This window comes from Chelonia mydas, chromosome 7 (genome assembly GCF_015237465.2).
Source record: "Chelonia mydas isolate rCheMyd1 chromosome 7, rCheMyd1.pri.v2, whole genome shotgun sequence".
NCBI classification, from domain to species: domain Eukaryota; kingdom Metazoa; phylum Chordata; order Testudines; family Cheloniidae; genus Chelonia; species Chelonia mydas.
Genome location: NC_057853.1, coordinates 74,655,738 through 74,671,432, shown reverse-complemented (window position 1 = coordinate 74,671,432; position 15,695 = coordinate 74,655,738). Strand labels below are relative to the sequence as shown.

The 15,695-nt window shown below is 39.4% G+C and overlaps 1 protein-coding gene across 6 annotated transcripts in view; it reads right to left on the bottom strand.

Annotated features, from left to right (window-relative positions):
• PHYHIPL (phytanoyl-CoA 2-hydroxylase interacting protein like) overlaps positions 1-15,695 on the bottom strand; it is a 194,387-nt gene that overhangs the window by 41,217 nt on the left and 137,475 nt on the right. The gene's annotated exons all lie outside the window — the stretch shown is intronic.

Genomic DNA, 15,695 nt, shown 5'->3' with positions numbered 1-15,695 from the left:
CCCTATAAACCACTAATAATCCTAGACATTAAATTATGCTTGTATATTGACATGATTATTTACAACAATCGGCTTCAATAATTTGTAGGACTCTCTGTAAACAGAAAGAAGAAGAAAATCAAGTAGAAATAAGGCATATTTCACAATAAAGCAAATTTCGGAATTACCTGACAAACACCACAAACATGATATTGCTAATGAAATATCTTCGAGACTTATATTTTAAAAGCAATGAACTTTCCAAGAACAATTACTTTGAATAATGGTTTTCAAAACGAGGCTGGCTAGCCATCATCTTGGATGGTTTAGACACAACAAATCCTGCAGCTTGGCAAGGGGTTAGACTAGATTACTCTTCCAGTCCCTTCTAACCCTGTGATTCTATGAATTTCAGGGTCAAGTACCTTCACCATCTTCCCACGGAATGTTGTTCTGCGATCATAAGAGAAACACAATTCCCTCAACTCCACTCTAATCAGTAAATGTCCTTTTAAACTCACTTCATGTACAAGTTGTTTTAGTATTATTAAACTTAGTCTAGACATAATTGTTTCTGCTGTTTTATTAACATAAATTAAATTCCGTGATGTCCCTTTCAGGGAGCACAGAACCCACAGGCCACACGAGATCTTATAATGCAATTATAACTATAATAAATAGTTATTTAAAAACTATTTGCAGAATAGCCTCTGTGTTAACAAGTACTTGTACCTTCAATTTTGCACCCACTATTTATTAAGGGAGAAGAACTATTAGGCGTAAAAGTATCAAAAGCATCAAACTGCCTTAGGAGCCTAAGTCACATTTTCAAAAGTGATTTAGGCACTTAGAAACCTAAGTCTCATTGAAAGTCAATGGGTGACTTAGTCACTATGTACATTTGTAAATTTGACCGTAGATGTCCAACTACTTGTATTTTTGACCCACAGTGAATTGTGGGTACAAAATTAGAACCCATAAAACCAGAGGCTGGAATGAAACCTGATTAGCAAAATCCTGCACACAGTGACCAAGGTGGCTATAATGAACTTACTCCATTGAGAAACAATTCCCAGTGAATCATAGAATCATAGAAAATCAGGGTTGGAAGGGACCTCAGGAGGTCATCTAGTCCAACCCCCTGCTCAAAGCAGGACCGATCCCCAATTAAATCATCAAGCCAGGGCTTTGTCAAGCCTGACCTTAAAAACTTCTAAGGAAGGAGATTCCACCACCTCCCTAGGTAACCCATTCCAGTGTTTCACCACCCTCCTAGTGAAAAAGTTTTTCCTAATATCCAACCTAAATCTCCCCCACTGCAACTTGAGACCATTACTCCTTGTTCTGTCATCTGCTACCACTGAGAACAGTCTAGAGCCATCCTCTTTGGAACCCCCTTTCCGGTAGCTGAAAGCAGCTATCAAATCCCCCCTCATTCCTCTCTTCCGTAGACTAAACATCCCCAGTTCCCTCAGCCTCTCCTCATCACTCATGTGTTCCAGTCCCCTAATCATTTTTGTTGCCCTCCGCTGGACTCTTTCCAATTTTTCCACATCCTTCTTGCAGTGTGGGGCCCAAAACTGGACACAGTGGATACTCTGAAAGCCTTAAAAGCTTTCAGCTTTTAAATTTTTATTCAATAATGCTCAAATAAGCGTTTAAAATCTAAAACAAAGCTTTTAAAGAATCAAAAGCAGCCAGGAGAATTCAATGGAGTGAGTACTAAAATGGCACCTCAAGCAAGTCCCTGCAGCTACTTTTGAAGACTTTTAAAGCTTCTCCCTACCTTATATATTTTGGTAGATAGAAATTCTGACAATGGGATCCCTCAGCAATTCTATTAAGTATTGTTTATCACATGAAGTGAGGTCTACTGTATCATTATGGGGGGTTTTGTTTCCTTTTGTTTTTTTAATATTCTAATTGAGTTGTGTCACTTTAAAATTGAATGAAGTTGCTATGCTATACACATACACACAAATTCTTCCCTTTTGCACTAAAAATAGGAGAGAAATTCCAAATAGAGAATTTTAAATGTGGAACAGGACATGTGAATAGAAGCTTGAACAATTTCTGTGGGTGCACATTTTTCCACTAAGGTGCAAGAAAATCCATAATTCAATAAAACGAATGAGTCTTGGAGATTATGCCGATATGCTGTAATATCTCTTTTTTCACCGGGGGCCAGGGGAGAAAGGGAGGTACTTTACATCCTTACCAGAAGTATGTGGATCTGCAGAGATTTCCCCTGCTTTATGCAAAGCCCCATGTCAAGGCTAAAGAGGACTGACTGGGACTCCCTTTGTAACTCATCAGTGCCAAAAAGTAGCTTCCCTTAATTAGCCCAGCAAGTTGCAGGTGAGAGCAGCAAGGCACTCCAGCTGCAAACACAATGCTCTGCATCCACACCACTTCCAGGTGATCTCAGAAGGAAGGGACTAGGGCCAAGTCTACACTAGAATCGCTTTAGCAGTATAGGTATACTACAGCAGCATTGTGTTCCTAGTATGGACACCACTTCTATCAGCAAACAAACTATACTGGTAAAAGCGCAGTTTTGCCGTACACCTGCATCTACACTAGAGCCTTTTGCTGGCATAGAGGTGTTGGTCAGGGATCATATGTCTGCACATCCCGTCTGACACAGCCATGTAGGCAGAAGTCTGTAGTGTAGACGTAGCATGGAATCAAACCTAAGTCTACCTCATGGCAGTCCATAACACTAAGCCACCTCAATATTCACTCCTCATTAAAGTAATGCTCCTATTTTATTCAGCACCGGAAGCAAACAGAGTACACTGTAAGCAGCTCTTCTCAGCATTTATTTACTGCAAGATGTATTTTTAAGAAAGTTTTAATTATTATTGGAATTTCTGCACTGCTGAAAAATATCAAAGGTAGTAAGGAATCCCAGTGTAAACCATCTTCTATTCTACTTTAAAAGTGATTTTAAAATGAAATGAATTATATAGTTATTTAAAAACAGTAGAATTTTACAACTCATACTAATACTGGAAATCACTGGTAAATACTGAATTTTGCAAATGAGCAACTAAGCCAAGAAACAACATTTTAAAAAGTGAGAATAATGCATCACAACATACACTTTGTTCATTTATTAGCAAGTGAACTTTAATTATTTTTGATAATACCTCAGAATAAGCATGTAAATGGTCTGTACTATAATTTTTTTTAAAGTAAAGATGTTTTAGTAATACAAGACTTCACTGGAACTCTCCACTATTAAATCTTGTCTGGAAAGTGAAGAGTCATGTTTATCATTATCAATTGTGCGCATTAGTGAGGTGCAGATTGTAAAATGTGAAATGCTTGGGGCTTCTCATGACATGAGTTTTCAGATTACTGTGATGAATAAAATGGTACAGCCGTCCTTTAAGAATATGTCTCAAAGATTAATAACAAAGAAAAACTGATGTAACAGACTAAGGCTGTGAATATGTGATCCCAGGCAAGCCACTTAGGGCCAGATTCTGATCTCAGTTATACTGGTCTAAATCACAGAATAACAGAAACGTAGGACTGGACGGGACCTCTAAGTCAACTAATCCAGTCCCGGGCACTGAAGCTGGACTAAGTATTATCTAGACCATGACTGACAGGTGCTTGTCAAACCTGTTCTTAAAAACCTCCAACCTCCCTAGCTAATTTGTTCCAGTGTTTAAACTACCCTTACAGTTAGGAAGTTTTTCCTAATGTTTATTCTAAATATCCTTTGCTGCAATTTACATCCATTACCTCTTGCCCTCTCCTCAGTGGTTAAGGAAAACAATTTATCACCCTCCTCTTAATAATGAATTTTTATGGACTTAAAGACTGTTATGTCCCCCCTCAGTCTTCTCTTCTCCAGACTAAAAAAAAACCACAATTTTTTTCAATCCTTCTTGTAGGTCAAGTTTTCTGTGCTATTAATAATTTTTGTGCTCACCTCTGGACTCCACAATACTCCAGATGAGGCCTTATTAGTGCAGAATAGAGTGGAAGAACAACTTTTCATGTCTTACTTACTACTCTCCTGCTAGTACATCCAAGAATGATGTTCGCTTTCTTTTTTTGCAGCAGCAGTATTACATTGTTGACTCATATTACTCCTGAGGGAATTCTGTGCCAAAAAAATTAAAAATCTGCACACAATATTTTAAAATTTGGCAAATTTCTGAACATTTTATTTGTCAATAAATAAACGTGGAAGGTCCAGCATGGCAGTGGGGAGACCACTGGCTGCATGTAGGTGGCACATCACCCTGCAGCTCCCACCCCCCGGGACAGGGACTCGGCAGAGAGGCTGCACCAGACCCTGACACAGTGCGAGAGCTGGGCCTGCCCCAGAAACACCTTAGAGCCCTGCCCCTCTGCACCAGGCACACCATGTGTGGGCAGGCAGGCTCAGCCCGACAGGATCCAAGTGTGGAGGGGCTTAGTGTGTGGGGATCCAGGTATGGGGTAATCTGGCTGTGAGTGGCTCGGTGGGGGATCCAGGTGTGGGGGGATTCGGATGCGCAGGGACTTGTTGGGGGGTTCTGAGTGCAGAGGCAATGGGACTCTGCAGGGTGGTCCAGATGAAGGTGGTTGGGACTCAGTGGGGGGCAGCAGTGTGAGGGGGCTCAGCAGGGGGTCTAGATGCTGGGGGAGAGGGGTTAGTAGGGTGGAGGGTGCTGTTGGTTGGAGCTTAGTGGGGTGGGAGTCCAGGTGCGGGGGCTCGTTGGGCTGGTCCAGGTGTGGGGGGGTGGGATTCATTGGGATGGGGGTTTGAGTGTGGGGGAAGTCTGGATGCAGGGGGGAAGGGCTCAGCAGGGTGGGAGTGCAGGGGGTAAGGCTCGGCGGGGTTTGGATGCATGGGAGTTGGGCGGATGGGGGATCAACTTCCCGTACAGTGACCCCCTCCTCTGCAGCTGAGGAGCAATGAGGGCAGGAAGCAGGGGCGAGGGAGGGAGTGGGAGATGCAGAGCTTCCTGCATCCAGGGGAGGTTTCTGGGGGGAAACGATGCGTCCGTGCTACTGGGGAGGGGCGTGTGACTACTCTTGTAGTTTTCTGAGGCGAAGCAGAGAAATCTGCAGGGGACATGAATTCTGCATGCACACAGTTGCACAGAATTTCCCCAGGAGTATCATATTTAGTTTGTGATCCACTGCAACCCCCAGATCCTTTTCTGAAGTAAAGCTTCCTCGGGAGTAATCAGGAGCAACAGCATTGTAACTCTTCATTTAGACCAGAGTATGGGATTAGAATCTGGCCCTTAATTTTCTACTGCTTGTAAAATTAACTTTAAAAAATTACATTATAGACATAATCATTCATTTACACATCATTTGTGTTTAATTTATTCATCACTAACATTATGTATATGTCCATACGCAGAGATTTTGTCATTTCATACCTGTAAGCCATGTATTCTTTCATTTTACTTCATGTTAACATTACTACAAACTAACACTAGTTTGCACAATTTTACCAGTCAAGTGGCAAACCCTGCCCCTTGTCTGCACTACAGGGGCAGGGGGTGGTGGTAGGGGAATGGTGTTTTTAACTTGAGTTAAAACCCTAGTGAAGACATGGTAGTTGTCACTTACACATGAGTTAGCAGGTTGAGTTAAAACCTGTGCTTCCCCGTAGGCTTAAATTAACCTGCTAACTCCTGAGTAAACTCCAACTTCCCTGTCCTCACTAGGATTTTAACTTGAGTTAAGAACATACCCTTTTTTCTGCAGTGAAGACAACACCAAAGTGAGAGGTGGGACTTGCCACTTGGATACAGCAAAGGTGAGGTGGATGGAGGAAGAGCAGCTGGAACCCAACCTATGAGGACCTATTAGCTGTTCTCCTGGGAAAGGGTGGTGCACCACGTGAGCGAGCTACTGCCACAAACAGGATTCACTGGCAGTCTGTAGCCTGCATGGAGAACATTTCTTCACTTCAATACACTCATAATTCCTATGCTCCAGCCTGTGTACCCAGACTTGTTCCATGGAATAGGATTTGGCCCTGAGCAATGATTCACACTGGTTTGCAAATTGATGTACTGATTAATTGTAGTTCGCTTCCAAAACATTTTGTAAAATGAAGACTACACCTTCTTTACACCAACGCTAAACTTCATTTTTTCTGAGTGGTTAAACATCTCTGTCAATCTAACTATAACATGAAGGACACAGTTTAAAAAAAAAAAAAGTACCTCAGTTTAATGTTTTGCACAAAGAGCTTCCCTTTAGAACACCCATCAACTCAAACTGAACTAACCCTCACAACTCATATCATGCTGACCACCAAAAAGCCATCAGATAGTAACAACTTTCTCTCATTAACAATTTAGGCCACCAGTTCAAATCCATCCAACAGAGGAAAGCTGCATAACCCATTACAAATTCACTGAGTAATCTAGTTCCCCTTGGATAAATACGTTCCTTTAAAATTATTAATATTCAGATCCACAGAGCATGTTTTTAATTTGTGTTCTTTCAAACCATCCTAGATAATATTTTCCAGTTCACATTTCATACTATGCAAACAGACACTACAATACGCTGGAAAAACAGAATGACCTCAAAGGATTTAGGTTCTCTGTATTGGCCTAACACTTTCCTCTCAACCAGAACACAATGACATTGGGATTGAGAGCCTCAGTAGAAAGACTGAGGTCTTTGTTTACTTTACCTTCTGTATCTCCCTGATCCAGTGAACAATCCTGAAATAAGGTGAACACAGAATATACAAAAATAGAAAGTATACCTGATTCTCTTCCATCCTGCACCTTGTGTAATCTATTTACATCAAATCTGAATGGCAGCATTTTACTTTGTACAGATGTAAATGGCTGCACAAGATGCAGAGAAACATATAATTAGGCCCCTGTATTCTGGAAAGTATTCTATATCTATATGCTGGCAAACCAAACATTAAAAACTCCATATATTCCCTAAACAGAATGATAGAGTGAAGTAAAAAGACATATATAACACATCCAATAGATCATCAGATGGTGTCCATACAGTAGGGTGACAAGATAGCAAGTATGAAATATCGGGACGGGGTGGAGGGTAATACGCACCTATAGAAGAAAAAACCCTGCATATCGGGGCTGTCCCTATAAAATCGGGACATCTGGTCACCCTACCATACAGCCATATTGTTCTAAGAGACTAACAAACTTAGGAAAGAGAAAAGAAAGGGTACCTTAGGGTAGTGAAAAGAAAGATGAAGCAAATGAAATTTATCTAGTGTTTCAGATGTCTCCACCTACTGGTGGAACACAGAATAGCCTTAAAGTATGGATATGTTTTCAAAGAGTATATAACAGCATAAAGTTCTTTTTGTAAAGTCCTGTTTCTAAAAATATGACCCTGTATGAAAGATAAGAATTTTGAATAATAATTAGAATCTTCTAACTAAAATTTAATATCATATCAGAAGTGTCCTATGCCAAGAAACTAATCAAACTATATCCTTTCTTCAAAGTAATGGACTTTGTGAATGGATAGGTTTTTCAATCTCTAATTGCCATGATCCAATCTCCTTCTTAAAATGACACTGCAAATTTAAAAGCCAAAAACCATATCAAAAACATTAAAAATCTGAAATCTACTCTCATCTCCTGGTGAGTTTTATTTTAAATCACTGAAATAAACTCCATCCTAAAAGCATGCATGTTGAATATTATTTACTTTATGTTTGCAGATTCATTTTAATAGTATTAAAGTATAATCTGCTTTCACACTATTTTCTGAATTTTATGCTGAAGTTGGTATAAACTCGTGCATAATGTCTCTCTGTAGAAGCTACATTAATCAGGTTAAGAAAGGACCAAAAACACAGTATGCAACACTCTATTGATGCATTTATTCTTTTAGCTGACCCGCAATGAAACATTTAACCCATGTTCTATATTGCCGATTTTGTTCTCCATATGTCTCCAGGTAAGAGTACACATAAAAATGAAATGTTAAAAAACAAACAAACAAACAAACAAAAAATCCTTCAGAAATATATCTTCAGTCAGAAATCAAGCCTGGACAAAATTCCACTGAATAATAACTTGAAAGGAATGAGCGGGGAAGGAATATTAGAAACATACTTGAATAAAGCAAAAGCAAAAAAGAGTACACACTACAAAATCAAATCTATAGGAAAAGGTGGCGGGATTAGGGCCCTGATCATGCACACTTATAGATGTGCATAAATTTACTCATGCAAGAAGGCTCACTGAAATCAATGGGGCTGCTCAGGTGAGTAAAGTTATGCAATGCATGTTTGCAGGGTTGGGGCCTGCAACTTTCACTAATTTAGTGGGGTCCATTAGAGTGCAGAACCTAGTAGTTTCTCAAACCATGGTTCTCCTCCCAGAGCTACCATTTTTCGTCAGTCTGAGCAAGCATAAGAGAAGCAAATTCCCGATGTCAATCAATACCAAACACTAGGTGAGAGAATGCAGTTCTGGTAATACTTCCACCTGTAAAACAACAGAAAAATGAAGTAAAAAAGTAAGACCAAACTAGCTTCATGGTTTCACTTTTTAATCACTAGCTAAAAGTGTCAAGGTTCAGAGAAGCCTTCAGTAGTTTATAAAAACAATGTAGCCAACGGTTGTTTTTAAAAACATCCATGCGAAACAGCTTATGCACTGAAGCATAAATAAAACAAGAACACTTTGTGATAACAATAAAATAAAATTGATTAATGATTCAGCTACAAGCACCACAATGAAAATTGATTCACTGCAAACACTACAATGAATTTTAACCAAGTCTAACATGTTAAAAGAAAGAGTTTCAAGGTCAAATAAAAGGTGTGACAATGCATAACAATATATAGTACAAATACGTCAGAAACTGACATTGGGAAAGCTTTTTCTTTTGCTCCAATATAATTATTTTATCCATTCTTTTCAATTGCAACAGTGAAGTATTATATGTGGTATATCATATTGACAATGATGGCACAATTAATTTTAATATGTTCCTAAATATTAGGAAAAATCAGTCTGTGCATTATATGCTCAGAACATATTTCAAACAGGAACATGAAAAGTAAATCTATGGTTGATTCTGGTCTCTTCAGCCAGAATTAAATGTGGGTTTCTAGGTCACACAAAACACAGAAGGCCATGTATGCTGGCAGCACAATGGGCCTACCCACTATACCTTGTAGACTGACAGAAAAAAATCCAGCTGTAAGGAGTTTTGGAGAACATATCTCCCACTCACAATGGGTCAGATCCTCAGTCCTGATTAAGTCCTCTTCACACCATTCCAGTAGCACAGAGAGGACCTAAAGCTGCCTTAATCAGACAGCTGAGGAGTCCCCCAGCACAGCAAGTCCTTGGTTGATACTGGCTACACTACTTCACATCACCCATTTCCTACCCCTTTTCCATATGCAGCATTCTGGTGTATGTTGGGGCACAGCAAGAGTGCCCAGCAACCCTTCCAGCCTGTGGTTCTAACGTTTGCTGAGGGTAACCTTTGCTTAGCAGCTTTGCCTTGCCCTGTCCCACATCGCACCTGCACCAAGCCTGAGCACAGTGCAGCTGAGATCCAACCCTAAATATCCTTTTCCTGTAGCTGGTCCTCTTCTCTATACTGATGCCCTGGTAACACTCCCCGAGCTGTCCCTGGCACGAGGGGATAGGAACAGGGTATAATACCTGTCATACAAACTGTATCCCAACTTACTGTACAGAGATCATTCATAATAAGGAGGAAGAGAAATTAAGAGGAACAGGCAAATGAGAAGAGAAATCTTTCCAGATTTGAAAAAAAGATCAGATGGAAAATTAATGAGGTGGAGAAACCCCCAAAGGCCATGAGATTGTCTGAAGCAATTGAGTGGAGAGAGGAAACCAGTAGTATTATGAACAAAGAGAGAAGGGAGAGGACCAATGGAAAGTCCAGCTCAGCGAGATAGCTGAGAGCAAGTCTACGGAAAAAATTAAAAACAATGTATTACTTGAACTAGATCCTAAAATGAATGGGGAGGTACTGGAGAGGACTGAAGACAAAGTGTTGTAGCCACACTTCTTTGCACGTGTTACATGGCAGGTATTTTCTGCACACTCTGGAGTCTACAGATCTGGATTTTCAGAAGCTAATAAGAATACAGCTGCAACAGTCAAAGTGAGAGGCAATAAGAACATGACTGAAGATTCACCAGTGGTGGAATCAAAAAAGTGATGACATGTACATTTAGATACATGTAAGGACAGATTCTGATCTAAATTATACTGGTGTAAACCAAGAATCACTCCAGTGAAGTCATTTAAGTTAGTCTAGAATATGATCTGTATGAGGTGGAAGAAGAAAGAGAGCACAGCATAAACTATGTCAGGTTCATGTGCAAAGGAGGCAAGCCTGAGGTCCAGATCAAGAAGGAAGAGAGAGGCGATGAAGATGTGTTTGAAGATGCTTCTCTTGCCCAAGAAAAGTACTTCTGCCTTTTCAACACTTTTAATTTAAAGAGCTAAAAGAAATCACAAGTTTAAGTGATCAAAAAGGGCAGAGAGGCTGAACAGGGAGGAGATGATAACAGATATGTAATTACTATAATCAAAGTACAAGAGATAAGTTTAAAGGTAGAGATAAGATGACCAAGCACTAGGAGACAGATAGAAAGGAGGAGAGAGGCGTATCTGTCTTTTGTTTAAAAGATAAAAACAAAACAAAACAAAACAAAACATCTCGTGATTATCCAAGATCCCTGTTATGGGATGGTTTGAGATGCTTAATCCTCAGACGCAGAAGGCAGTAGATGCCCTCTCCCAAAAATGATTCATTGTGAAACCATGTCTCATGAAATCTTACTCAGCAGAAACACAGATACATGGACTGAAAATTGGCTGACACAGTAAACAAAGGATAAGGATAAATGGTGAAGTGTCAAATGGGGTCAGATGTATAGTGGGGTACCACGAAACTTGTGGCTAGTTCCAGTCTTAACGTCTTACTTAATGATCTGGAAGAGAGGGCACATTAGTGAGATTAACAGATAATATTAAACTAGGAGGAGCTGCAAATACTTAGGAGTTTAGAAACGTGGGCAGAAAATGACAAAACATATTCCATTAGGGAAGAAGCAGAATAATACATCTGGGAAAAAATAATCTGAAACAAACATACTCAGTGGAAGAGAGAAATATGGAAAGCAGTAAAACGTCCGAAATATAAATAGTGAACAGAAATTAGACAAAAGTTTGCAGACTAACTGTGAAAAAAGATAATGCAGTTTTGAGCTGCGAACCCAAAGATATATTACAGAGTAGAGAAGTGACACACCCTCTCTGTGGGTGTGTCTACACTGCAGCTGGGACAGACCCTCCTGTCACACTGTCTGGAGTGGCTCACAACCACGAGTGCCTATCTCAGGGCAGACAGTCAAAAACAGGGCAGACAACCCAAACTGGTGGTATGTATAATTAGATTTCACCAACCCAGTAACAAATGTGAACTCCTGGATCACTATACCAGTCTTACCATGGAGTCACAGACACTGCCTAGGGCACTCCAGTCTATCTTGCAACCCAGGCAAGCTGGACTTTGTGGTAAGTGGTCACTTTCACCAAAAATCACAAAATATTCAGGTTGCTTCTAGTCCCAAGAGACCAGTCACTTACCCCAGATCTTACACCAAAGACAACACTGTAGCCAATCCTGAAATAAACTATCTAAAGATTTATAAACTAGAAAAAAGAAATGAGAGTAATTTACAGGTTAAAGCAAGTAAACATATACACACAAATGAGCTACCATCTATGATCCCTAAAGAGAACAGAGATGTAGTAATCTGTCCATTCAAAATGTCTGTCAGGGTAGACCCAGGTTGACCCTAGGGATCTCTGCTTTAGTTTAGTGTTTCTGGCTGTATGAGAGTTCAAACAGCAAGTAGATGATCATTTTTCCTTGTGAGGCATTTTTATATCTTCTTCCCCCAGACATCAAGCTGACAGAATCCGTTCCCACGGACATCCCTTCTTCATGGAAGTGGGATGGGGAGGAATGCGCTTAAGTCTTTTATCCTTGACCTCGCACAATGGCTCATTTGCGTTTACTGGACAGGATTTAACATCTTATTACAGACCATCATCTGCATTACACAAGGCTTTTTCCCTGTTTGATGAGTTATGTAGTCACAGAGGTTTACAATGCAGATGCTAGGTATCACAGTATAACATGGGGTATAGTTGAGTGAGAATACATACAGTTTCCCACAAACAGTTTATAAAACAATAAACTCATTCTAATCAACTTACCATCTAGTATTTATTTTAGTAATGCTCACACAGGTAAGCAAGACTGGTTTCTAGCTATGCATCTGTAAGTGTTCAGTGAGGCCTGGGCATGAACTGGCATCTAGTCCCAGCTTGGGTAGAGACTCACACTAGCTCTGTTCAAGTTACCATGCCAAAAATAGTGGCATGGATATTGCAGAATAGGCAGCAGCATGGACAAGCTGCCCAAGCACAAGCCCACCTGAGCAGAGTGAGCATGTCTGTCTACCTGGGCTGTGAGGCACGCTCCCCGCTGCAGTGCAGACATACCCCATGTGGCTTGCTGTGTTTATATGTGGAATACTTCATTCAGTTCAGGCACCTCTTTACAGACAAAGTGGAAGCAGTTCAGAGACGAGTAAAAGAAACGAGCAGGGGAGTGAAGGGATTAATTAATGAGGAAAGAGTAAAAGAGCTAATTACGTATAGTTTGGCTACAAGACAGCTAATGTGGTTAATAACCAATTACAGGCACTCCTCGACTTTACAATGTTCGAGTTATGATGAACGGCACTTACAACGTGTCTACGTAGAAACCCTGATTAGACTTATGACTATAGGTTTCGAATTTACAGTGCTCGGTCCCGCAATGGAGATTGCGGTTCCGAGTTCCAATTTATGACGCAATTGTAAGGAACCAATTGTGTCGTAAGTCTGAGGACTGCCTGTACACATATCTGAAGTGTGTATACAGCATTGAGGGAGACGAACAAGGAGGGAAAGGAGAGGAATATTATGGTAAAAATGATGAAACTGAATAAAGAAGAGGACATTTTGTACAACTATTGAGAAAAAAAACTTCCTTACACTAAGGTCTTGTCTACAAATCCCCAGCCAAAGGCATTAGAGGGGTGCAACTGCAAAAGCGCTCTAATGTGTTGTGCTCCAGCTGACCCATGTAGAACCTGCTGGCACACGCATAGTTCTATTTTTCATAGGTTTTTTTTCCACACTTTTTTTTTTTTTAAAAAGAGTGCCCCACTCTTTTAGCTTTATACAATTTGCATACAAAAAGACATTTTTAAAGGATTCAAAGTCACGTTTATCTGTAAGACACTTTGTCTGAGAAAACCCTCACTGACTTCAATGGGGGCACATTTCGCCATGAGCACCAAAAGCCTTACAAGAAGGTGTATTAAAATAAATCAAATAATATGTATACACACAAATACACGGGGTTAAATATAATTTCCAATTTAAATGCCTAAATATGTTCTTGTACTCTCAACTACACAGCTCAACGTCCCCAGGCTCATCTACTTGTTTTTGTGTTCACATTAAAGCATGAATTTTTGGTTTTTAAGTGCCACCTGTTGGAAATACTAAAGTATGTTCAAGTACAATTCTGTGCCCAATTAGGCACACAACTGCAGACTTTACATGGGCAATGCAGGTGCATCTTTTTAAAATTTAGATCTATATTGCGTGAAGCAATGACGCAATCGCATATTGGGGCTTAATATGCATGGGGATTAGCTTGTAAAACCAGATCTACAGAAGCGAAAGTTGTTGTTTTCCAGTGATGACAGTTTAAACAGGAAATTCTTGATTAAAAAAAAAAAAGAATGAAAGAAAAATTAATTATTTGGATCTGCTAGTCTGCATGAGACTCTTCCATAAAAATTGAGCACTGCTTAATTACAGTATGCTAAATCAATTAGAAGACTGCAGCAATTAACATAGCAGACTTTATCAGCCTAGTTTGGGGCAGGCAAAAATTAAAGATTACGTAATTTGTTTATTTCCAATATAGGGAATCACACATAAGGGTATTTTGTCAAACAACAGCAATCTATTCCTTCAGATTTAGGGGAAATTGTAACTGTAGAGTTAATTTTGTCACAGTATGCTGCTCCATCTATCAACATACAACAAAAGCTTTATTTTATCTGTGATCCACTCACATATATATACAATTAAGTTTCCCTAACCAGTGATTTAGGTATAAATGTAGCGATAGAAGCACACATTCTATCTTGAATTTAAAATATGTAAACAAAAAGAATTTCTTATGTTGCCATAAAAGTAACTGAAAGCTCTACTGAAATACCTTCTCAGTTTCTTTAACAACATTTTGAAAAATCAAGACTTTACAGATCCTCAACTTTGAGATAATCAAGTCTGGTTAAATCAAAAGTACTGAAACATTTAACAATAACATGCTTTTAACAGAATAGTAAAGAAAATCAGAATGATTATTTCCATAATCAATTGATACCTACAGTAATTTTGCTGCAAAAATATATCTATGTCAAAAAAAAGTTAAATTAATCCAAGCAATATAAGTTCTGACCATAATAACCCAAATGTTCAGTGAAGTCACTAAATAAGCCAAATTCAGTTCTGTTCTTTCACCACTTAAACTGAAAAATACTATCAAATTATGTTAAAATTATTTTTTTTTTTTTATGTCAAAGCGAGAAGACAAGAATAATTCAGTTAACTGAACACAAGACTAAATTCTGTTCTGCAAGATAATACTCTCAGGTCATTTTTCTGAACACAAGTTTCTCTGTTGTTTTAGCATCATGTCACTCTTGGAAGTTAGACATAACTGTACATAATTCATATTAACCTCACTTATAATTTCTAGTCTTCAGTATTTGTGCATCAGTATGTAAACTGTTCCTTCCTGGCTCCTCACTACAACCTTATAATTGTTTGGGCTACTTCAACTCAGCTAATCCTTAAAATTGCTTCTGCACTGTAAAACAAAACTTCATTTGTTTAACAGTCCAGCTATGCCATTTAGCACAACTACCTACATTGTACACCAATTTTGTTCCTACTTAGCTTGCACATCTGTTTTCTCCAATTCTATTGAGCACTAGACTTAGAACTCTGTGTACAGAACAAAGGTTTTAATATTAACACACAAAATGTATAACATCAGTCATGCATTATACCAGAGGTACCAGGCCAATTCAGTGCAGATGCTTGGCAATTTTTGAAACGCTGCCCAGAATCATGAAGGTTGTATCTGTCTATGGTGCTGAAATATGTAAACCCCTCCTTCCTTCCCAATTTCGCGTTACCACTCCAAACCCCATTTTGAGAAACAGATCGTTAGTTCATTCTCTGGGTTATTCTTCAAAAACAAAGAAACAAAAAAAGGAATTGGCAACAAGTTTCTGCATTAGGCAACGAGATCTAGCAGACGCCCATGCCTATGTTCAGTACAAGAACTACCTAATGATACAAAACGATACAAAGGAGTTTGAGCCTCAGCCTCGATCATGGCTAACGAAAATCATTACAATCAATATCCAGTATCTAGACTCCGACTCTCGCTGCAAATCTACCCCTAGCTCTTTAATGTCTCTCTTGGAATAAAACCCACAACGTACATTCATGTTAAGGGGCAAGACTGGGAAGCAGGCGAGCCGACAGCCCCACAGGTAAATGCACCGCATCGTAAGGGAAGATTTCAAAGAGGGATGGGTT